The sequence below is a fragment of the Chionomys nivalis genome, chromosome 1 (genome assembly GCF_950005125.1).
Source record: "Chionomys nivalis chromosome 1, mChiNiv1.1, whole genome shotgun sequence".
Classification (NCBI taxonomy): domain Eukaryota; kingdom Metazoa; phylum Chordata; class Mammalia; order Rodentia; family Cricetidae; genus Chionomys; species Chionomys nivalis.
The window spans coordinates 53976253-54001899 of record NC_080086.1 but is presented as its reverse complement, the minus strand read 5'-3'; the positions used below and the strand labels follow the sequence as shown (position 1 = coordinate 54001899).

At 40.8% G+C, this 25647-nt stretch overlaps 1 protein-coding gene and 1 pseudogene across 1 annotated transcript in view; one reads left to right on the top strand and one right to left on the bottom strand.

The window, feature by feature from the left end:
- Tafa4 (TAFA chemokine like family member 4) overlaps positions 1-25647 on the bottom strand; it is a 201012-nt gene that overhangs the window by 38176 nt on the left and 137189 nt on the right. The gene's annotated exons all lie outside the window — the stretch shown is intronic.
- Positions 21150-21687, top strand: LOC130881294 (60S ribosomal protein L18a-like; annotated as a pseudogene).

The following is a 25647-nucleotide window of genomic DNA, read 5'->3' as shown; positions in this document are numbered from 1 at the left end:
TGGTTGTATACACATAAGTGAACTTTGTACTGAGTCTTCCTGCATCTGACAAGTGCCCTACACTACCCACATACAGTGAACTGTGTGACCCTAAAATCTATGTGTCAAAAACCCTGATGTGGCCATGCTTAAAGAACTTTGTAAAATGAATGCAGTTAATGTTGAGGCCCTAAGGGTAAGGTTCCAACTCAGCATCCTTGTGTTCTTGTCATATAAGCCACTGGAGAACTCTATGCTCACAGAAACTTAAGGTCATATGAGCTTTCAGAAAAAAATGATGGCTGCCAACAAGTGAGAACAGAGCCCTCACTAGAAATCAAACTGTTACAAGTCCAAGATCCAAGGTCAAAAGCTGTCAATAAAAGTGACGCGATGACTCTAGTTCTGCAGAACCGTGATGAAGTAAGTTCCTACTCTTTGTGCCATGCAGTCGAGGACATTTTGTTAAGGCAATCTCAGATACCTGTCACTTAGCAATTATCACTTTACAGGCTGAAAAGAGACAAAATGCTTCCTATTAAAAGGTATCACGCTAGACACACAATTGAGCAAATCAAATCTCTTGGGATCACTAAGGTTCCTGAGAAATCTTTCACACTTGTTCCTCTGCATGGTAAATTGGCTTTTTAGATGCTATGCAGTACACTGGGAAATACTGATTCTGAGTTAAGATCCTTGTCCTAAACTGTTGGTAGTTCAGCTACTGTCTGCCATTGACTTTATATCAATATAGAATACCGAATTGTATTAGAGCATGGCTTGTACTTGGGAAACACATGTGCTCTGTCCCATACTTTCAACCTCAAAAAGAAAAAAAAAAAAAAAAAAGAATAGATGGTTAGGGAAATACTCAGTAAACTCATACTTCTAAATGGTAGCCGGCCAAAGGGTTATAAATCTAGTACATGATATAAAGATATCTATTTTGATTTATTGGATTCTGAAAGCCTTCCCAATACAAATGTGTACAGCAGAGGGCATTAACCACACAGAAGCAACTAGAACCTACTATGAGAGTAATGTAGTAGGAGCTGTGGGCTGCGTTCCTGCCACCTAGCTCCCAGCCACCTGGCTAGCTTATGCCCCGAAATAATAACATGGAAACTGTATTCTTTTAAACACTGCTTGGCCCATTAGCTCTAGCCTCTTACTGGCTAATTCTCATATCTTGCTTTAACCCATATCTAGTAATCTGTGTAGTACCATGAGGTTTGGCTTACCGGGAAGATTCTAGCCTACGTCCATCTTGGGATGGAGCTTCATCATGTCTTCCCTTCTTTTCAGCATTCTGTTCTGTCTACTCCACCCACTCAAGGGCTGGTCTATTAAATGGGTCAAGGCAGTTTCTTTATTAACCAATGACCTTCCTCCATCATTTCCCCTTTTTCTGTTTAGACAAAAAAGAAAGGCTTTCACTTTGACATAGTAAAATTACATATAACAAAATAGTTATCAAGCAATATTTACAGTTACAATATTTATATCTATTTTATCTTTTATCATAACAATGGAAAACTGTAACTATCTATCTATTCTTTAACTCCATCAAAGACTCCAGAAGGATATAATAATACCTAAGCAAACAAGAAATAAGCAACTTCCAAAACTCTAGAAATGACAGAGACATCTCGCTGCCTGGACAGTCACCCAAAGTTCCTCTGTACCGTTGGGGCATCCATCTTCAGCCTTCAGGCCCATAGTATCCAGCAGACATTTTCATCAAGCAGGAAACTCCAAAGACAGTTCAGTCACTTTCTGCTGTGTCCTGCAGAATGTCTCACAGACTCTTTCATGAGTCAGGAACCCCGAAAGACCATCTCACCTTTAGGCAAGTTCAGTAGTCCTCTTTCTGCATGTTGTTTGTGTCCAGTTCATGCATCAGTCCTGGCAAGAGCAGTTTCTTGCCCAAATGGCTAACCAACTCCATAAGGAGCCTCTTTGATGCCTATCTTCCTCTTGAAGTAGATTGGTGCTGCCAGGAGCAGATGTGTCTCATTGTCATTAAAAGTCCTAAGTTATTAAAACATTAAAATGCCATATTCTGTTGTCTTTGAAAGATATGAAGAATGCCTATCTGAAATATATGTATGTACATCTAGAAAATCTAACATGACTACAAGCTTGACTATTATTGATGATTATCCATTAACAACCTATATACATTATATTTTTAAATGAACTACAAAATCACAATACCTTAATCAATATCTTAAATACATATACATATAAAAAAATTGACCTTAAATCCATACCAATGCGAATTATTCATATCTACATCATATCCCCCTTTAAATGTAAAAGAACATTTATAAACAATATTTGGGAATATGGGCTCGGTTTTTTCTCTCCAAACTGCTTCCTGCTGAAAGGGGGCACTGTTATTTAGGTCTTTCATGGCATAACCTGTCTGCTAGGTTCATCTCAGTCTGCAGTTGAGCAAAGTAAGTTTTTGAGGGTGTTCACAGCAACCTTTCAGGAGGGCGTGGTCTATCATACCATATTGAGATAGAAGCAATCCACAGGGTCTCATCCTCTGTGAAAACAAAAGAAGAATCTCTTTTCCAAAGCATGATATCCTTAGATCCAAATTTAGAAGTCAAGGTATTTTCAAAATATCTATCATGGATTAGTTCAGCAGCATTTATAAACAAATATCTTTTAGCAGCTGTTGCTCCTTCCTCAGCATTTAAACAATTCAAAGAGAGTATAATAGCATATGGTATCAAGATTCTCTGTGTATTTTCCATCTTGTGCAGCTTTATTTTAACCTCTATTTCATTTATTTTTTCTTTTATTTTTTGAGACAGGTACTCTGTATATCTTTCTCCTGGAATAACTCTGAAGACCAGACTGTCCTTGAACTCTCAGAGATCCTTCTGTCTCTGTCTCCCAGGCATTGGGATTAAAGGTATGTACTGCCATTCCTTGAAGTCACAGAGGTCAATCTACCTCTGCCTCCCAAGTGTTGGAATTAAAGGTGTGTACTACCACACCCAACTACTCTCTTTCTTTCTTTACTTTAAGAACTTTAACTTTTTTTCAAACCTGCATACATTTTTAACACACTGTAAATCATTTAGAAGTTTTCTTTGTTTTTAAATCTCTCTCTCTCTCTCTCTCTCTTTCTCTCTCTCTCTTTTGCTTTTTCAAGACAGGGTTTCTCTGTGGTTTTGGAGCCTGTCCTGGAACTAGCTCTTGTAGATCAGGCTGGTCTCGAACTCACAGAGATCCGCCTGCCTCTGCCTCCCAAGTGCTGGGATTAAAGGCATGCACCACCACCACCCAGCTGATAAAAAATGTGTAGCCCAGGCTGGCCTCGAACTCATGATCCTCCTGCCTCTGCCTCCTTCAGCAAATCCTTCCGGTGTACGCCACCACAACCGGCAAGGGCTGGCCTATCAAATAGGCCAAGGCAGTTTCTTTATTAACCAATGACCTTCCTCCATCAGGGTAAAGTCCCCAGAACTCCCATGCCCTCATGCTCCTGTTTCACTGCTTGGTCACCTCCTAGCTCCTATGAGGCTTTCAGCAAATGATTTCAATTTTTTTTCACCTTGCTTTTCTTTTCTGAAAAATACTAAGCCAGGGAGCTGATGTGAGAATCCATGGTGACATGGATAAAAGGCTGACAATGGTACCTGACATGAAGGAAGGACAGAGCTTAACAACAAAATGTTCATAAGTACTGTTATTACTACACCCATAAACTGACTGAAGTCACCATGGACTTGGGAAGATTTTGAGATGAATAAAATAATGGGGTTCGCCTTGTTAATTTTAAAATCCAAAATGATTGAGTAGAAGTGTGGAGTGCTTGCTTCATCTACCACAAAGACATACAACAACAGGTTCATAGCTCATCTTGAGGTAGACAGCCATAGAAGATGCTGGCAATCAGTCAGGGAGAGACTAGATCCTTGTAAGACTCAGAGTGTCAGGGATAGGACTTGAGAAAAGAATTTAAGTTCCCCCAAAACTGTCACCTCACATCCACAGCTGAAGACTAAAGAAAGTGAGCATGAGAGAAGCCCAACCCACTCTGTCAGTACAGACCCTGGCCTCTGAGCTTTGGGAAGTTTTCCCAGTCATTACAGGCTTGTAGCCCAGTTGATGGAACAACCTAGAACCTGCAGAGTAGTTTTGCTTTGAAGAAGAATCTCACGGGGTCTTCCTGTGAACTCCAGTCTAGGTGTCATATATGATGAAAACTACAGCCCAAATTGATATCCTCTAGAGGCAAGATTCCTGCATATTTCCACACAGTTACCCTCTGTTGTATAGCCATTTCCTTCTAATTAAAGCATGCCCTCCTGCATGGAGGAACATAAATAAAGCAAGAGTTGCAAACACCATCCCCAATGTTACAAAAGCAGTAAGCAACCCCTGGGGAGGGTACACCCCAAGTGGTCATGCTGTTTGACAGTTGTTCAGGAGACTCAGGGACTTGAGTTGTCTCCCTTCCTGGGCTACAATTTTCAAGGATGCAGCAGCCTTTGAGTCAGTCACTCTGGAAGTAACCCAAATACAATAAGGAGCTCCAATAAAATCACAGGATCGTAGAACTAGAGTTGATGAGAACTGCCATTTAGTCTGTCAGTGTCCAGTATGGGATGAGTAGACATGGGTTTGTGCCTTGACAGGAAAAGTCACATGGTAAGACTGGTACCCAATCAGAGACCAAGAGAACCAAAGATGAGAAAACGAGGGGTGATTGGATGGTGATGACGACTGTGGCTAAGCTTTCTAAGGATAGAACATCTGCAGGGCAAACTTTCCCAATGTGCTATGGAATGGTGTGGCTTTGTTGGGCAGGGTTGGACTCCCTGAGGTGGGTGACAGGACACAACAAAAACTGTGCTGCCTGACCATGGAGCACACCTGGGAGGAATCCAAAGCAGATAATCTTCTTCTGCTTGGTATGAGCGATGACAAGCATTCTTCATGAATGGAGCCACCATTTGAGTATGGGGCTGTTCCTACAACCCCTGGTGTTCCAAAGAATGCAGCGTGACCCTTGAAAGGACTGTATTTGAGATAGAATCAGAAGCCTACTCTGGTGCCAATTGTGTGACCTTTGTTATAAGAGGCAGGTAAGGCTCACTGTCTTCTCAAAGGGAACGTGCCTGCATAAAAGAGAAAACACAATGGGAAAATGGTATGTGGATACCACCGACTACATCTGCCTTTGATTTACCAGATGTGGGAAAGAAGGGGATTAAATGGAGCTGTTGGCTTGCAGTTCTTCATAGCTTGGCAGGATGGAAAGGAAAATTAAATTTGATCTGAGAATTCCTTCTTAGAATCTAAAGGATTCTCCTTTGGAACTCATGGGAAGAATCAGAGTGGAGAGGAAGAGAATATAGTGGAAGGGATAGAATATACCTCTCAGATCCAACCTGTAGTAGAAATAAATGGGGAAAGCCATGATTCATCCTGTGGACAGGGGTTTTAATAAGGGCCTAATGCAAGAACCTAGGACAATCAACATCAGCTTTGGGAATCGAGAAACTTTTAAGCAACTACAGGAACTGAGAAAGATTTTTAGGCAAACGGTGAAAAAGCCCCTCAGAGTCTGGCCCTTAAGGCTGTGGAGCATGGTGATGAATGAGACATTCTGAGTGCTGTGGAAGCAGGCAAATTAAGGAATTTAATTACCTCTAGTCCTTGAGCAAAGGGACTTATGAGCTATTAGGGACATCTGGCTATGGCCAACTGAGGTATCTATGAATATCAAGGGTTAAAAGGTAACAAAAAAAGGACAGGTATTACCTAGACAAGCAGTCATGAGAGAGATGGTTTTTGATGGCCAGTTCACCAGGCCCAATAGGACAGTGGTCACAGATGAATTAAGACACTGACATAGCAGACACCTTGAGATTTGTATGAAACTTTAGAAAGTTTTCTGAGCTCCATGGTAAGATATGATCTTGATGAGGTAGAGAGAGACTCTGGAAAATCTGAATGAATTAGGCTGGCATAAAAGTCTGGTTTGAAAAGTGCAAAAAAAAGAAAAAAAGGAAGGAAGGAAGGAAGGAAGGAAGGAAGGAAGGAAGGAAGGAAGGAAGGAAGGAAGGAAGGAAGGGAAGAGTCTGTCCAAGTATAGAGTTTTAATGAGAATGTCCCCCATAGGCTCATATATTTGAATGCTTAGTCACCAGGGAGTGCAACTATTTGAAAGGATTAGGAGGTGTGGTCTTGTTGGAGGAGGTGTATCACTTGGGATGGGCTTTGAGGTTTCAAAAGCCCATGCCAGGCCTAGTATCTCCCTCTCCGTCTGCAGATCAGGATGTAGCTCTCAACTACTTAAGCACCAACCTGCTGTGTTTCTACCATGCTCCTGCCATGCTCCCACCATGCTCTCCTCCATAATGGCAATGAACTAAACCTCTGAAACTGTAACCAATCCCCCAATGAAATGATTTCTTTTCTAAGAGTTGCCTTGGTCCTGGTTTCTCTTCACAGCAACAGAATAGTGGCTAAGACACCAAACCACTCAAAAGCAAAATGTCAAGATTTGTATAGAGTCACAGTTTTAAGGAAAAAACAGAAACCAATTGCTGTGAGTTTCCAGAAGGTCTTAAAGCCTAGGTAACAGTTTTAAAAATTAAAATAATCATAAAATAGTGTAAGTGAGAAAGATTAAGCATGTCTGGAGTATGAGCAACAATCTCCCAAAATATGCTGTGTACATTTCTCACAGGAAAGGGATCATTCCAACAAGGTAAAGCAATTTAAATATATAGTCAAGTAACATCAGAGAATTTTTGAAAACCAAATACAATTAGCCTTAAAGACAGAGGTCAGAGATAATAAAGCAATAGTTGGTCACTTCAATATCTGACTCTCACCAATGTATATATCGTCCATAGCAAAAAGTAAGTTTAAAAAACCAAAACGGTCAACCAAAGGGCATCAGACTCAAGTTACACTATAGATCACATGTGTTCAATTTACATTCACATGAGCACATTTGCAGAGCATTCCCTCATATCTGAATACACACGCACACACCTACAGCTTGGTAAAATGAAACAATGGAGATACAGAAACTCAAACAGACTGATAAGTAGTGGCAAAATAGAATTAGTAATTTTAAAAAATGAAACCTTGTAACAAAGAAAATGCAGGTATCATTCACTGATGCGTTCTACCAAGATTTTAAAAGAGAAACTAACATTGATTTTTTTTCAAATTATTCTGAAGAATTTAAAAAGAAAGAATTCTTCCAAGTACATCCTATAAGGTCAGAATTGAACACACAAAAAATAAAAACACAATAAAAATTATAAAGTATAAATTATTATTGCTGATGAGTATATGTACAAAATACTCAACAAGTGGCTATCAATCAAATTCAACAATGGTATATCAAAAACATAATTCACTATAATCAAGTGGAACTTTATTCCAGGAATATAAGAATGGTTCAACATATGACCTAACGAACGTATCACATCAACATCTGACTGTCTCAGAAGATGAAAGAAAATTATTTGATAGAAGTCAAAGTCACTACACAATAAGAAAAAATATTTAAGCAAATTAAAGATGTAAATATCATGCTCTAGCCTATTTTAGGCTTTATCTGAAAAAAACCATAAACAACATAACACTGTGTAGGAAAAGCTGAAAATGATTGCTCTAGTATCTGAAACAAGAAAAGGTTATAAATGGGCTCACTATTGTTACTGAATCTAATAATAGGAGCTTTAGCCAGGACAATAAGGTAAGTTAAAAAAAAAAAAAAGCCAATGTATACATCCAAGAAAGAAAAAAATCAAAATCAAAATGCCCTTTTTTGCACAAGTTATGATTCTCCACATAGAAAAATCTTAAGAATCCACTAGAAGATACTAAAACTGATAAATGAATTCATTAAACTTTCAGAATATAAAATCGACAAAACAAAAACAGCAGCATGATATGAACAAGTTACAGACTAATAAGAGAGAAACCATTAAAGGAATTACATCCCAAATAGTGACAAAATAAGTAGGAATTAGTTTAACCAAAAGGGCAAAAATCATTACAATAAATATATGTAGTGGCATTGCAGCTATATTTTAATAAATACAGCTTGCCTGAAGATCTGAGAGTAAAACAGCCCCACTGGTCAGGCTTACAGACCAGGTGATGGTAACACACACATTAATCCCAGTAGCCACACTAGTTGCTATAGAAACCAGGCGGTGCATGTATTTAATCCCAGTATTGCACACCTTTAATCCCAGCCCTAGAAAGGAATATAAGATGGGAGGAGACAGCTGTCAGACACAGTCTCATTCTGAGATTCCTGGAGGCAGGATCACCATTTCTGACTAAGGTAAAGGTAAGAGTCAGTGGCTGGCTGCTTGACTGTTCAGATCTTCAGTTTGAACCCCAATTTCTGAGTTTTTATTAATTTGCTTCAAATATTAGGAAGCACTAATAGAATTAACTGAAGAGCACATTAAAAATGGAAGGCTTTCTGTTTATAAACTAGAACACTTTTCAAATCCCGACACGATTTATAGATCCAGTGCAACCTTTATCATAATACCAACAGCATTCTTCCCAGAACTAGGTAGGAAACCTAAATTCAACCCAGATACTGAGCAGAAAGAAGAAAGCTGAAGGCATCACAATGCCTAACTCTAAGGCATATGACAGAGTCACAGTAGCCAAGACAGCATGAACCTGGTATTCAAACAGACCAGTCGAACTGAATGCAGATCTCAAAAATAAACTACAGCCTGGTAATTTAAAGGTTTTAGGCTCGGCAGTACCATTTAGGAAAAGGAAATCAAATAAAGTGAGTCCCTGGGTTCTGCCAGGGACCTTCTGTAACATGCTTCTAAAGGACGTCATCACTGAGACATGGAAGGGACATGGACATGGTAGGAGGACCAACCAGTGAAGCAGACAAGTGACTCCTCCTGCACAGTGGATGGATGGACACTCCTCATCCCAGCCCCCATGACCTCTCCTTTTCCCAACTGCAAGGTTTGTCAGTGATGAAGGAGATGGATGCAGAAGCAAAATTGCTTGGTCCAGTTATAAAACTCTCTATATTAAATTCAGAATAAACTCAAACACCGCTAAAAGATACCGCTTAGGCAAAAAGAGCTGCTGAAGGCCTCTCCGGGTTCTCACAGTATCTATGTTTGTGATGCTGGCATCTTGCGCACAGTTGGGTGGATTTCTTGCTTGGTTTTCTATTTCATTTGTATGCAGAACCCTCTCAGTGGACAAAATATCTAAATCTCTGTGCGTGTATCTTAGAAACCAATGATGAGCTTGCACTTGTATGTTTAAAATATACAAAGCTTGTTTATACTCTTAACATTTCCCCTTAAGAAATTTTATTCTATTTTATTTCTAAGTTAAAAAAAAAAAGACTCCCACAATGAACTACATAATGTGCTAGATAACCTAAACAGTATTTTAGGTGTGATTTAAATTCTCTTTTGTAAATGTTATTTTTTTGACACATTTATATATATCCTTGAGGCTCTAAGCTTAGAATTAAAATACTAGGGCATTATACCCTGCTGTGGCACCTTAGGTTTCTTTCTCCTTAACAACAGTGAGCAGATACCAGTTTCTATACAGGTTTTACTCAATCTTGTGGAAAGATTACAGTGCCATATTTAACAACCAGCTATGCTGCCTTTTTTTCCCCTTTCTTTTAAAAGATCCTACTAAAACCAAAGTACAGGAGGATAAAAGATCCATCCATGATCAGAATAGGAAAGAAGTAAGGAAGAACGATTGCAGGCAGAGCACATTTAGTGGACATTTGGAAGATGGGAAGCAGGGGTGTGACAGTAGAGGCAGGCACAATACACTCGAAAGAGCAAGTCACCTCTAAGGAACTTAACCCAAGCTTCAAGGAAAGGGCTATCAGCTAGAAGCCTGGCCATTGATCAAGTCCTGTTCATACCATGAGATGCCATGCTTTCATTAAGAACTGCTATATTTGGACAAATCTCCTCTTTAAAAAAAAAAAAAAAGTAGAAGTGGGCGTGGGGAGGCTAGAGACCAAAGGAAATGACAAATAAAGGAAGAGGGCATCCTAGAGTGTGAAAGTCTAAGGACCTAATATCACCAATGTTAATGGGGGAACATGTCTGATCTAAAAACCCAAAACAATTTCAGATTCAAAGCATTGTAGGAAAAGAGTTGGAGCTATTTCATTTCTTCTATGTATTTGTTTTATCTTGTTATTAAAAGTGGTCAACTCTTATAAAATCCATAAACTTCTAAATTTAGCACACTTCTGGTCCCCAGCATTCTCCTAAGCCATCTTCAGGCTATAACAGTACTCACTCTTCATGATGAAGAAGAAAAAGAGGTTAGTACTGTCACCAAAGGGCCAGGGATTCTAGGTCTATTGTTCCTCCTCATTAGAAAGATTATGTGCCACAGTGTGATGTCACATGACTTTAATCTCAGCACTCAGGAGACAGAGGCAGGCGGATCTCTATGAGTTCAAGGCCAGGCTGGTCTACAAGAGCTAGTTCCAGGTCAGCTAGGGTTATTACACAGAGAAACCCTGTCTTGAAAAACCCAAAATAAATAAATAAATAAAATGTAAAAGTTTTTAAAAGGAAAGAAATGAAGAAAATAGAAATATTATGTGCAACAAGGAAAGTGTTGGCACACAAGCCTGGGAACTGCATTAGGTCTTTCATTGTGTTAGGTCCCTTAGAGTAAGGGAACAAAAAACAGTTTACAGGCACATACACAAAATTACTCAACAAAAGCTAAACAAAACTGGACAGAACAAACCCCGGTTAAAGACCTAACACAATGTTGATAACTTTCCCGCCAAACTATTTCCCAAAGAAAGGTGTGTGTAGAAACTGAAAACTGATAAACAATCAACCAGGCAGTGTAACAGCAAGCTGGGGACTATTTCACAGCTGAAATACATTCCAAGAAAAGAAGAGAAAAGGGAGGGGAGGGGAGGGAAGGAGAGGGGAGGGGAGGGGAGGGGAGGGGAGGGAAGGGAAGGGAAGGGAAGGGAAGGGAAGGGAAGGGAAGGGAAGGGAAGGGAAGGGAGATAAGAGTACGGGAATTAGAATTAGGAACGTTGACTGAAAAGACTAGGAGACACAATCCAACTGGTTCACTCTCCTATTTTCAGCATAGACAATAACAACTACAAATAGCACAGTAAAAATCAAAGAAATAATACATGTCCCTGATTAGAAGAATGTAAACTCAGTTAACTCCCCAGTCCACAGAATGAAGGGTGGGGTCACACCCATGCTGACATCCTGAGCTTTAAAATCCTCACTTACTGATTGATGCAGCAGCAGTTAGGACAACAAAGCCAAATGACAGGAATTGTGGAAGGCAGGGGGACATTAACATGAATGAACAGGAAGGAAGCAATTTGATTAGATTCACACAAAAGCAATACTCTATAAAAAGCCAGTGGCGTCTGACTTCAAAAAAGATTGAAGTCAGACATTCCCAGCCAAACGGTCCAAGTCTAAGACAAACTGGTTCATATTCCATACTGAAACTATTACTTTCATAATATTTAGACATTATCTAGGGGATATTATAAAAAATAACAGTAAAGCATAGCGTGTGGGTCAGTTTCTCAACCAGAGACACCAAAAGAGGAGGCCAGAGTGTGAAGATCTTTGAAAGAAAAGGGACATCTGACAGTGAATGAGCTAAAAGCGTTTTCACGTGCAAATAAACAAAGCAATTAGAATGGGAAAGTTAAGAAAGGAGACATGTTTTAAAAGTGCTAACACAGAAGACTTAAGACTGACATTTATCTAAATTATAGAACAGGTACATATTTTAATTACCCTTTTTGCATATTCTGCCTGTGTGTTTGTGTGGGGTCATGCATGTGGAGGTCGAGGGCAACATGAGGGAGTTGGTTCTCTCCTTCTACTATATGAGTCCAAGGAACTGAATTCTGTTTGCTGGCTTGGTGGCAAGTGCCTTTACACACTGAAACATCTCTCCAGCTCATTCGTGTATATTTTCAAAAATAGGCTGTTAATACACAATACAAAGATTTAAAGAAAATAGTTGGGACTGGAGAATGCACGATAAAGAAAGTTAAGGCAACGACTTTTCAGCTCTATGATCTTGAAAATTTCAGCGTATATGTTAATATCTTGAACACACAAGTGTTTCCAAACCCACAAAACTTTACTTCACAACCCTCACAGCTTAACATATAAACATGCACATATGGATCCATAAACAACACGTGAAAGTATATATCACAATTTCTCTTCTCTTTTTTTGCATAGACAGTGGCTTGCATAATGCTGCTGCTGACCAATACTATAGGATGCAAAAAGCCACCAGCCCAGAAAAAATCAAAATTAAGGTATAGTCTTTACTAAATGAGTATTACCTTTGTACCATTGCCCGCTATTTCAAAAATCATAAATGATCATCAGCTCTGTCTAGATATACATAAGGATTGTGCATTAATAACTATGTGAAAGTTTCTACACATTTCTGACTTTTCCCCTATAATACTAATGTTATTTTCAAGTTAATGGAAGCATCTAGAAATACCCTTTGTCAGATCTACTTAAGAACCCACACACCACACAGAGACTCAACTCCTGCCAAGAACAAATGACTGAAAATCTCCAAGACAAAATGGAAATTGCATAGAACTGCAATCTTGGTATCTGATTGCTCTTAGGAATCCTACCTGTGCACTGTCTACGGCAGTATACACCAGTATAGGGAACATAACCCCCTATGCATGGGTGTATTCCTATAGAAAACAGTCTCTAAGTTCTTCAATAAGGGACTAAACTTTTCTGCTCCTATTTTTCATACATGGCTTACACTAAGGCAAGAAAGCAACTGTTAGCTAAAAACTGCACTGGAGCCTGACCAACCTGTCAAATAAACCTTTCTCTCATGAAAACCCAGGGGAGATAGCCTGCAAAGGTTCCTATCCTATAGGATAGATGCAGAACCACACTTTTTCAAAACTGGGGGTAGCCAGACGGCTCAGCAGGCAAAGGTTCTTGCTGACAACTCTGGGGTCCACAATTTGATTCCCAGGATCTACATTTTAATACATGACAGCTTTAGCAATGATTTCCAACAGCAGTTACAATTAGGACTTGACAGCCACCTGAGACCATGTTGGTATCCACGGGCTATGGTGATCTCGGTACCCTGTGCTGCCACTGGGGCCATGATGACATTCAGCCTGAACTGCTGCCTAGGGCCATATCTGGGTCTGCAGCAGCCAGGGTCTGAGTTGATGTCTGTGCTCTTATTACAACTGAGGGCTGTGCAGATGCCTGGTGTCTGTGAATTAACATATCGTGTTGCACAGGTGGATTAAATTTTTGAATTATAAAATAACAAAATGTAAACGTGGTATGAAGGAACATGGTTCTTTTCTGTTTGTTTATACTAGGGAAGCCCTAATCAAAACATCAAATCAAAGCATAAAGAGAGAAAATTATATATGTGTGTGAAGAAATTATATGGCTATAACTGGCAAGAAGAAAAATCAAAATGCAGACAGGAACTCCACACTGGTGCTTAAGACGTAGAAAGCTGCAAAGAGAACAGCTCCCACCAAAGCAACAACAAACAAAGCTAGAACAACTGGCAAAATTGTAACACCTGTGAGCCCATCAGAGGATCACAAGGAAGTTGAGGGAAGTCCATTCCAAAGGATTCTGAAGGCCTCTGAGGGTATGAGTTGCTTTTTTTTGGAAGTCAGACTGTGGTGAAAGCCAGTCATAAGAAAGCAGCCAAAATTTTAACTACTTCCTAAAGACAAAAGGCAAACTGAGAAAGTTCTCCCCTCCACTGCCCCAATCACATGGGACTGGGGAGACAGGATAGGCACTTATTCTTTAACAAGGTCCTAGATATGGTACTGGTGGCCAGGGAACAGGCATAAAGCATGGTCTTCCAGAATCTTCTCACACACTCTGCAAGAGTCACAGCAAAGACAGAAGCCAGAAAGTGCCTATGGGATAGGGGGCAGCTGACCCTCCTTCTCAAGGCACTACACAGCCTGGGAAGAAAGACCCCTCATTTACAGGACCCCACAGTGATGAAAACAGAAGTCAGCTACCATGGTGGGGAGCAACTGGTTCCCACTCCAAACCTAACTCTCTCTGGCTACAAGGGAAAGTTCAGCTAGCAATGAAGCAAGAGCAGAAGCATTTAAAAAGCACTATATTGGGCCTGCCTGAGGTGAGGCTGGAAAAAGGAGCCAAGAAAAAGCACTGTTTCTAAGGCAGGGGTTGTGCATAGTAACAAGTAGCTCCCATTGACCAATGGGAAGGACAGGCATAAGAAGGAAGGACATCTTTGTGATACAGATGACAGATGGGCCTTTCTTTTTATCTATCTATCTATCTATCTATCTATCTATTATAGATTTCTGCCTCCTCCCCGCCACCACCTCCCATTCCCTCCCCCTCCCCCAATTAACTCCCCCTCCCTCAGCAGCCCTAAGAGCAGTCAGGGTTCCCTGTCTTGTGGGAAGTCCAAGGATCTCCCACCTCCTTCCATGTAGAATTTGGAGTGGCGGGGCTTTGTCCCCGGCACCCGGCCGCCTGCATGGCTTATGCCCCAAAATAATTACACGGAAACTGTATTCTTTTAATCACTGCCTGGCCCATTAGTTCCAGCCTCTTATTGGCTAGCTCTTACATATTGATCTAACCCATTTCTAATATTCTGTGTAGTATCACGAGCTGGCTTACCAGGAAAGATCTTAACCTGCGTCTGTCTGGAGTGGAAGAATCATGGCGACTCACTGACTCGGCTTCTTTCTCCCAGCATTCTGTTCTGTTTATTCCACCCACCTAAGGGCTGGCCTATAAATGGGCCAAGGCAGTTTCTTTATTAAATGAAAGTAACTCCTCCATCACTTCCAGGTCTAGTAAGGTGAGCATCCAAACAGCCTAGGCTCCCACAAAGCCAGTACGCACAGTAGGATCAAAATCCAGTGCCATTGATTTTTACTTCTCAGCAGCCCTCATTGTCCACTATGTTCAGCGAGTCCGATTTTATCCCATGCTTTTTTTTAGACCCAACCCAGCTGGCCTTGGTGAGTTCCCGATAGACCATCCCCATTGTCTCAGTGTGTGGGTGCACCACTCGCGGTCCTGAGTTCCTTGCTCGTGCTCTCTCTCCTTCTGCTCCTCATTTATACAACAAAAGTATATGCTCAACTATGTTCATAGCAGCATTGTTTGTAATAGCCAGAACCTGGAAACAACCTAGATGCCCTTCAATGGAAGAATGGATGAAGAAAGTATGGAATATATACATATTAGAGTACTACTCAGCAGTAAAAAACAATGACTTCTTGAATTTTGCATGCAAATGAACGGAAATAGAAAACACTACCCTGAGTGAGGTAAGCCAGACCCAAAAAGAGGAACATGGGATGTACTCACTCATATTTGGTTTCTAGCCATAAATAAAGGACATTGAGCCTATAATTCGTGATCCTAGAAAAGATAAATAAGAAGGTGAACCCAAAGAAAAACATATAGTTATCCTCCTGAATATTAACCTTCATCAGGCAATGAAAGGAGACAGAAACAGAGACCCACATTGGAGCACCGGACTGAAATCCCAGATGGGCTTTTCAAGCTGGGAATATCGTACAAGCTCTGAAGAGATGTGCTCGCAGGTAGAGCACTGACCAAGGCAGCAACCCAGCAACCCTCGGCTAAAGACATGGGAAGTTGTGGGAGACGGAGGTGATGAGGGTCACAGCAAACCACAAACACAGCTCATCTTCAGGTGAGACTGGCTGAAGTCAACAGCTGAAAGGAAGATGTGGCCTGTTTTTGAGCATCAGTGCTGCATACACACCCATATATCCATGCAAAGTGATGAGATTCATATGAGAAAATTGTTGCAATAAGAGCGGCGGGGCTGCGTCCCCGGCACCCGGCCGCCCGCATGGCTTGCTTATGCCCCGAAATAATTACACGGAAACTGTATTCTTTTAATCACTGCCTGGCCCATTAGCTCTATTCTCTTATTGGCTAGCTCTTACATATTGATCTAACCCATTTCTAATATTCTGTGTAGTACCACGAGCTGGCTTACCAGGAAAGATCTTAACCTGCGTCTGTCTGGAGTGGGAGAATCATGGCGACTCCCCACTCGGCTTCTTTCTCCCAACATTCTGTTCTGTTTACTCCACCCACCTAAGGGTTGGCCTATCCAATGGACCTAGGCAGTTTCTTTATTATTTAACCAATGACCTTCCTCCATCATTTCCCCTTTTTCTGTTTAAACAAAAAAGAAAGGCTTTCATTTTAACAAGGTAAGATTACATATAGCAAAACAGTTATCAAGCAAGAATTACAGTTACAATATTTATATCTATTTTATCTTTTATCATAAGTAAGGAAAACTATAACTAACCATTCTTCAACTCCATCAAAGACTCCAGAAGGATATAATATTACCTAAGCAAACAAGAAGTAAGATACTTCAAACTCTAGAAATGACAGAGACATCTCGCTGCCTGGACAGTCACCCAAAGTTCTTTTGTACCATTGGGGCATCCATCTTCAGCCTTCAGGCCCATAGTTTCCAGCAGACATTTTCATCAAGCAGGAAATTCCAAAGACAGTTCAGTCACTATCTGCTGTGTCCTGCAGAATGTCTCGCAGACTCTTTCATGAGTCAGGAACCCCAAAAGACCATTTCACCTTCAGGCAAGTTCAGTAGTCCTCTCTCTGCGGGTTCTCTGTGTCCAGCTTATGCATCAGTCCAGGCAAGAGCAGTTTCTTACCTAAATAGCTATCAAACTCCATAAGGAGCCTCTTCGATGCCCATCTTCCTCTTGAAGTAGATTGGTGCTGCCAGGAGCAGACGTGTCTCATTGTCATGAAAAGTCCTAAGTTATTAAAACATTTAAATGCCATATTCTGCAGTCTTTGAAAGATATGAAGAATGCCTATCTAACTGAAATATATCTCTATATATCTATTTTTTGTTTAAACAGAAAAAGGGGAAATGATGGAGGTGGGTCATCTTTCTATCTGTTGTTTCATTTGTTAAGTAATAAAGAAACTGCCTTGGCCCCTTTAATAGGACAGAAAATTAGATAGGCGGAGTAAACAGAGAGAATGCTGGGAGAAAGAAGCCGAGTCAGGGAGTCGCCATGATTCTCCCACTCCAGACAGACGCAGGTTAAGATCTTTCCTGGTAAGCCAGCTCATTGTGCTACACAGAATATTAGAAATGGGTTAGATCAATATGTAAGAGCTAGCCAATAAGAGACTGGAACTAATGGGCCTGGCAGTGTTCAAAAGAATACAGTTTCCGTGTAATTATTTTGGTTCATAAGCTAGCCATGTGGGCGGCCGGGTGCCGGGGACGCAGCCCTGCCGCTCCTTATTACAACAGAAAATGCTCTGGGCATGGCAATGCATGTGCTTAGTCCCAGCACTTAGCACTTGGAAGACAGAGACAGGAAGATGTCTGTGACTTCAAGGCCAGTCTGATCTCCATTGCAAGTTCTAGTCTAAGAAGGGAAGAGGGAAGAGGAGAGGAGAGTGGAAGGAATGGACTGACCCAGAGATGCTGGAGCAACAAAAAAGAAAACCTAGAATCTATTTTGTGTGTGTGCATGTATGTGAGTGGGGGGGTGCACATGTTTGGCCATGATACAAGTGTGGAAGTCAGAGGACAACTTCAGGCATCCCTCCTTGCCTTCCACTTTGTCTAACATGTGATCTCTTGCTATTCTCTAAGACTGTGTGTTGATAGAGGTTTCTGTCCTGCCTGGTCCAGCACCCATTCAGGCCCAAAGAAATACATTGAGGTTTAGATTGATTATAAACTTGTTGGCGTATTAGATCAGGCTTTGTATTTACTCTTACATCTTAAATTAACCCATAATCTTGTCTGTGTTAGCCACATGGCTTGGTACCTTTTATCAGTGAAGCATTCTCCTCTTGCTTCCTGTGTGTCTAGGTGAATGCAGACTCAGCCTTTCCTCTTTCCAGGATTCCCCTGTTCTGGTTGCCCTGCCTACACCTCCTGCCTGGTTACTGGCCAGTCAGCATTTTATTAAAGCAAGACAAGTGACAAATCTTTACAGGGTACAAGGCCACTGCCCCATAGCACCCCCCCCTTTTTTTTTTCAAAACAAGAACTCTGAATCTAATATCCTTTGTTTAGCTTTTTTTCAGACCATTATCCATAACAACTTGTAACCAAAACTCTAAACAAAGATAAACATCCATAATCCATTTTTTAGGAATGTGGACGAAGTTTTCTAGACTACTTCCTGCTGACTGGGGGCACTGACAATCTTATGGGAAACTAGAAAATTTAGGATTGTGCCCAAGGCCTGACTGGAATATTCTCTGAGGCTTGATCATCTCAGCCAGCAGTCTTGAGGCTGTTCTGGATGTAGAACTCAGAGAAAACTCCAACAGAGGTCCTCTGAAATGTTGAATCATCTGGGCCATCCATTTCTATCAGAGATCAAGGGGGTCTTCCTTGATCAAACTTGATTTTTTTGTAACCCAGAATGAATCCACAAGCTCTCATTTTCAGTGGAAACAAAAGCAAAATCTCTTCTCCAAAGTATATCTTTTGAAATAAATTTTTAAATCAAAGCATCTTCAAAATATATATGTTTGGTTTAATCCAGCAACATCTATAATTAAATATCTTTTGAGCAGCTGTTTATCCTTCCTCAGCCATCAAACAGTTCAAAGACAACACAATCACATACAGAATCAGATTCTGTGTATTTTCCATCTTTACATAGCTTTATTTTAAACTCTATGTCTTTTACTTTTATTTTCAATTTTTGATTTTGTGAGATAGGGTTTCACTGTATATCTTTGGCTGTCCTGGAACTCACTCTGTAGATGAAGCTGTCCTTGAAACCACAGAGATCTGCCTGCTTCTGCCTCCCACATGCTGGGGTTAAAGGTGTGTGCCGCCATACCCAACCACTCTCTTTCTTTTTTATTTTAAGGACTTTATCATTTTTCTTTTCTCTCCCAAGCCTTCATATATTTTTAAACACACTGTAAACCATTTAGAGGTTTTTTTTTATCTGAATCTATCTTTATTGTATTATCTCTTTTTCTGACCACATGAGTCTTTAATTTGCTAAGTGATATGGATAGGATTAAAGCTATGGCTTTGATGGCTGAATCCACCCCATTCCTTAGCCTTCTGAGTCTAGCTTCATGGTAGAGGAACTGGCAGGAACTATATTTATTACCACAACTCTATGAAGTCCCAAGGTCCCTGCCACCACCAAGAAGCATGCTGTTGGCTATTCATAAACACCATTTAAGTGTTTGGTGGTGGGGCCTCTCAAAAGAGCTGCAAGGTTTTTGCAGCTAAAGCAAAGTCAGGAAACTTCTCTTAAATGTGATGCGCTTGTCTTAAGCAAACAGAGCCCACCAGAGAAAAGTGCTGCTACCAAGAAGCCATGCTTAACTCTGTTCTTTTGTGTCTAGAATTACTTCAAGCTCTCTCGGGTTTTATGTGGATGTAGTTGTTCAGGTTGGCACCATTTTGTAGCTGAAGACTGTTTTAAGAACCTAAATGTTAGCTGGGTGGTAGTGGTGCACACCTTTAATCCCAGCACTCGCAAGGCAGAGACAAATGGATCTCTGTGAGTTCAAGGTCAGTCTGGTCTACAAGAGCTAGTTCCAGGACAGGCTCCAAAGCTACAGAGAAACCCTGTCTCGAAAATTAAAAGCGAAAGAGAGAGAGAGAGAGAGAGAGAGAGAGAGAGAGAGAGAGAGAGAGAGAGAGAGAAGAAAAACTTAGACTTTTCATGACAATGAGACACATCTGCTCCTGGCTACACCAAATACTTCAACAGAAAGATGGGCATTGAAGAGGCTCCTTATGAGTTTGTTAAGCCATTTGGGTAGAAACTGCTCTTGCCTGGACTGCTTGATGTTATGTTGTATGGACTGGACTTCCAGGACCCTCAGAAAAATGACTGCTGAAGCTGCCTAAAGAAAGTGAAACAGTCCTTTGGGATTCCTGCTTCAGGAAAGAGTCTGCAAGACATTCTGCAGAACACAGAAGAAAGTGACTGGCAAACTGCCAATATAGGTGGAACGGTCTTTGAAATTTCCTGTTTCATGGAAAAGTCTGCCAGACACCATGGGCCAGTACGCTGAAAATGGGTGCTGAAACATTACAGAAGAACTTTGGGTGACTGTCCAGACAGGGAGATGTCTCTGTCAATTCTAGAATTTTGGAAGTTGCTTACAATGCACTTCCTATTTACTTAAGTAATATTATATCCTTCTGAAGTCTTTGATGGAGTTGAAGAATAGAGAGTTATAATTATAGTTTTCCTTAGTTATGATAAAAGATAAAGTAGATATAAATATCATAACTGTAATTCTTGGTTGATAACTATTTTGTTAAATGTAATTTTACTATGTTAAATTTAAAACATTCCTTTTTATCCAAACAGAAAAGGGGAAATAGTGTGGGAAGCCCTCATGTCTATGTGTTGCTTTTATTGGTTAATAAATAAAGGTGTTTCAGCCAGTGGCCTAACAGAACATAGCCAGGCTGTAAAATACATAAAGAGAGAGTAGGTAGAGTCAAAGAGAAGCCATGTAGATGCCCACAGGAGATAGATGCCTCTGCTGGAGCCCACCCAAACCTTGCCCCAGTAAGCAACAGCCACATAGCAATTCACAGATTAATAAAAATGGGTTAATTTAAGATATAAGAGTTAGCCAGAAATATGCTTAAGCTATTGTCAAAACAGTATTGCAATTAATACAGATTTCTGTGTGATTATTTCAGGAGTCTGGGTAGCTGGGAAGTGAACAAGCAGCCTCCCCAACAGCTGTGTGTGCCAGGTCACAGCTAGCCCAAAGCTCCCAGGATTCTCCTTTCTCTGCCCCCAATCTTGTCATAGGAATGCTGGGTTTGCAGATGTGCACTACTCCATCTGGATTTACACAGGTTGTGGGGATGCAACTTCACATCCTCATGCAAGCATTTTACCCACATATCCATCTCCCAAACCCACAATTCAGAATCTTATCCTCAAAAGTGCAGATGAAATACAGAACCAAAATAAAGCAGAATTCCAAAAATTCTACCAAAAAAAAGACAAGAACCAGGGAATAGCTTTTGTGACTGGCGGCGGACTAGGACGGACCGCCATGAAGGCCTCGGGCACACTCCGGGAGTACAAGGTGGTGGGGCGCTGCTTGCCCACCCCGAAGTGCCACACCACCGCTGTACCGAATGCGCATCTTCGCACCCAACCATGTGGTGGCCAAGTCCCGCTTCTGGTACTTCGTGTCACAGCTAAAGAAGATGAAGAAGTCATCTGGGGAGATCGTGTATTGTGGGCAGGTATTCGAGAAGTCCCCCCTGCGCGTGAAGAACTTCGGCATCTGGCTGCGCTATGACTCCCGCAGTGGGACACACAACATGTACCGCGAGTACCGCGACCTGACCACTGCTGGGGCTGTCACACAGTGCTACCGAGACATGGGTGCCCGGCATCGTGCCCGTGCACACTCCATCCAGATCATGAAGGTGGAAGAGATCGCCGCCGGCAAATGTCGCAGGCCGGCTGTCAAGCAGTTCCGTGACTCCAAGATCAAGTTCCCGCTGCCCCACCGTGTTCTGCGGCGCCAGCACAAGCCTCGCTTCACTGCTGAGAGGCCTAACACCTTCTTCTAGACCCAGAGACCCACTTAATAAAGCTCCAGAGTTCTGCCAAAAAAAAAAAAAAAAAAAAAAAAAAAAAAAAAGAACCAGGGAATAGAAGAACAGAAAAGGAAAAGCAGCAAACAGTAAAACAAACCTAGACTCAAAGCAAAGCAAATCAGATGTTACAGTCTGCAGTAAAGGACTACAGGGTGAATTAAAGGTAGCCATTTCATAGCAGATATGTTATCTACTGTAGCTGTACTTCTGATTGGGATCATCAGCCCACAAACAATGGCACAGAGATTTATTATTAATTATAAAAGCTTAGCCTTATCTTAGGCTTGTCCTTAACTAGCTCTTATAACTTAAATTAACCCATTTATATTAATCTACATTCGGCCATGTGGCGTTTCCTTTCTTCCATACCGTACCTGTTGCTTCCTCTCCATCTCTCTCTGGTTAATCCTGCTTTTCTCTCTCCCCAGAAATACTGCCTATTCTCTTCCTGCCTAGCTATTGGCCATTTAGCTCTTTATTAAGCCAATCAGGAGGCTCCTTGGCAAAGACACAGCTTCACACTGTAAACAAATATTCTGCAACAATCTACAAGTTAATACAAGAAAGCTAAGAGTAAATTGACTTAAAAAAAAAAAAAGATCTGTCATGCATACAAGATTGTAGAATGTTTAAAAGTAAATGAAGCAAGCCAGGCAGTTGTGGCACATGTTTTTAATCCCAACACTCAAGAGGCAAAGTCAGGAAGATTTCTGCAAATTTAAGGTCAGCCTGGTCTACAGAGCAAAGGCTACACAGAGAAACCCTGACCCCCAAAAAATCAAAACAAAACAAAATAAAACAAAGATAAATGAAGAGAAAGAAAAAAAAATCCTACAACTAACGCTGGAAATTTTAACTCTGCTATCTTAGCTACTAGTAGAGCCATGATACAAAATCAGCAAAGATAATGTATAAGGCAACAGTATTGACTAGTTGAACGCAGATGGATGGAGCACGGCCCAGGAATGTCCAAGCACACATCACTGTTGTAAGCTATCTGAATATAGCATATTATAGCCATAAAATCTCTTAATAAATTCAAAGGCATTCAGATTATGAAGAATATGATACCAAAATAACAATTTAATTAATATAGAAACCAATAATACTGAGAAAACCAGAGGGGAAACTATAAATTAAACAACATATGGCTAAATAATCATTGAATCAAAGAAGTTACAATATATATGACCTGTGTGATAATCTTTTGAAAGGAAAGTGAAAAGTTTTGTTGACAAACAGAAGTCAAGAAAAATTATTATGAGCTTGACAGGAAATAACAAAGGATCTTCAGGCAGAACAAAAGAAAAATGAAACTACATGGAAATTCGGGTTTATACAAGGAAATAAAAAAATGTTGAGAACTTGGGCTGAAGCGATAAGTCAGCAATTAGGAATGCTCACTGCTCTTCAGAGAACCTGTGTTCAGCGACCAGCACCAATGCCATCTCATAGTTGCCTGTCACTCCTGTTCCAGAAGCGATGGAGAGCTGATACTTTATAGCTTCTATGGGCTTCTATGCGTGTGATGAATACAAACTCAGGGTGACATGTGTGGACGCGCGCGCGCGCACACACACATAAATAAATAAATAAATAAATAAATAAATAAATAAATCTAATTTTTCTTTAATTTTTTTCCAAAAAGAACAGCCTCTTTCTGGAGAGGTAGAAAAATGGATAAATATGAAAGAGTTTTCCTCTTATTCTTAATCTCTGCATAGTACACCAGTCTAAAGCCAACATGGCAATTCACTTGTGTGTTAAAGAATGACTCAGGAAGCAGAAGCCTAAAGAAAGGCACACTACAGTAAGACGCTCACACTGTGTGTAGGAGGGCATACTGTTTGAAAGGACACCAGGCATGACTGTCACATATATTAATTCCCTTTTGAAAATGTGGAATTTGTTTTTTATGAGACAGTCTCTATCCCATTTCCCCAAACCCCGACTTGAAACAAACTCTCTCTTTCACTAATCTCTGTTGTGGTAGAGATGGAGGTAGTAGGCCCACCAGGACCCAATAACACTAGACCAATCAAAAAAATCAAATTCGAAGTTTAAAAGCAGAAGCAGAAGCAGAGCTTACTGCTAAAATGTTCCAAAGAAATAAGAATTCACACCAATTTAGCATGAATCATTCTAATGTAAAAATGATAGAATATTTGTAATCTAATAGTACATGAACATTGCTACTGTGGTACCAAAGCCAAAGACATCAAAATACACAGAATTACAAATCAGTAACTTACAAATAAATGCAAACACTCACTTTTATATATAAGGGCATCAATAAGAACTTAAACTACAAAATTATGGGGGAACGACTCATGAGAGGGAAATGAGTTTTGAGGCAGGGCAGAAAGGGGAACTTTGTGGGACATGAGGAGGTACTCCTCATAATGGAATCTGGTTGAAGCGTTGGTTGGCAGAGAAGGAAGAATTCCAGCCCAATTACCAACTGCTGATAGCTTTCTCCGTCTAGCTATGAAGCTACAGTTTCCTAGGAATCTCACGTGACAGCCCATTTATCGGGAAAGGACGTGTACCAAACACCTGTGTGGATATGAGTGGCTCCTGGTTTTACCTCCTCAGATTATAATCCCACCCAAATTCATTCCCCATAAGAAATATGGACAAGGACCCATGGTGAATTATGAGCTGGTCACGTAGCTTAGGACTAATGGGTTTGATTCAAAGTAAACTACAATGAGAAAGAAAGTGGACAAAAGGTGCCCATCATGTAAGACCACCATCTTGATTGGATGAGCAGCACTTGATGGACTCTGCTGTTGGGCCAAGAGCAATGGGTAACACATATCCCTTTAGTGTGATGAGAATATTCCAGAACTTAGTCATGATAGTTTTACAATACTATGAATGTGCCAAATACCAATGAATTATATGCTTGAAATTATCCATTTTATAATGATAATTTTAAAATTAGCCAAAATCAGGTCCAACAGCACATTAAAATAATGTACCATGACCAAGTGTGGTTTAACCAAGAAATGCAAAGTCTGTACAACATGAAGAACTAGATCAACAGAGGCTGGAAAAATGACTCACCAATGAAAAGCATTTGTTGTGTAATCATGAGGACCAGAATTCAGATCCCAGCACCCACATAATAAACTGAGTGTTCTGCAAATGCTCATAACTCCAGCTCCAAGGGATCCAGCACCGTATTGTGGCCTACACACATGGGCACCTGTATGCACACGCACATGCAACTAAATTGGAACAAATATAAATGATTAAATTAAAAAAAAATAGGTCAAAGTAATTCATAAAAAGGAACACACAGAGAGAGAGAAAGCCACAGAAGTACCTCACTGAATGCATAAAAAGTGTTAACAGGAGCCAGACCTGTTAAAGTACACCTTTAGTCCCAGCACTTGGGAAGCAGAGGCAGGCTCTGTGAGTAAGTCTATAAAGTAAGTCCCATGGCAATGTAGAGAGTCCTTGTCAAAAAGAGAGAGAGAGAGAGAGAGAGAGAGAGAGAGAGAGAGAGAGAGAGAGAGAGAGATAATAATAATGATAGTTAACAAAACTCAAGATCCATTCAGTAAATAAAAAGCCTGTTAGCGCAGGTGTCGGTAAGATATCCCTGAAGATGTGAGCACGGGAGGGTTGTCCCCATTTCTCATCTGTCTTGTGAAAGCATGGGAAAGGGAAAGAAGCCACCTCACCATGGGAGAGCTATCCTGATTACCTCCAGCTACAACACTTGGCAGAGCAGGGCCTGCACCCCGCCAGAGCAGCCCAACAGAGCCAACCATGCTAGCAGAGGTGTGGGTGAGCCAGGCTGAAAATCATGAGCATGGGACAGCTGTTCATTTCCCATCCGGCAGGCCACCCTATAGCTGCCCAGACCCAGAACTGCTGTGAGCTTTGCTCCAACCTGGGATGGATGTATGAAGTCGGCACAAC